This window comes from Dermochelys coriacea, chromosome 2 (assembly GCF_009764565.3).
Source record: "Dermochelys coriacea isolate rDerCor1 chromosome 2, rDerCor1.pri.v4, whole genome shotgun sequence".
Lineage (NCBI taxonomy): Eukaryota > Metazoa > Chordata > Testudines > Dermochelyidae > Dermochelys > Dermochelys coriacea.
Window position 1 is genome coordinate 241,706,764 of NC_050069.1, and position 349 is coordinate 241,707,112.

The following is a 349-nucleotide window of genomic DNA, read 5'->3' on the forward strand; positions in this document are numbered from 1 at the left end:
TGGAAAGCAGCTAGTGGATGCAACCCATCTCCTTTCCCTTCAGGGTATGCACCTCCCTCCACCGCAGAAGAGAGTTTAAGACAATAATTGTTCTTTTCTTCAGGTGTGTGGTCAGGGCAGGAACAAAGTGGGTCCTGCTGCTGTTACAGGGAGATCATGGATGGTGGAAGCTCCTCTTTCCTCTATTCATCCCCCTGGCAGGCATGGCCATTGATTTGAGGTGTGGAATGGAAGGTTAAGCCTTATTTGTTTAGGAACCATGCTGATTCTTTGACAAGAGTGGTGGATCCCAATCCTACCATTGAACTCTTTTGCAGAAGAAAGGTGTTGGGGGGTGAGGGGGAAGAAA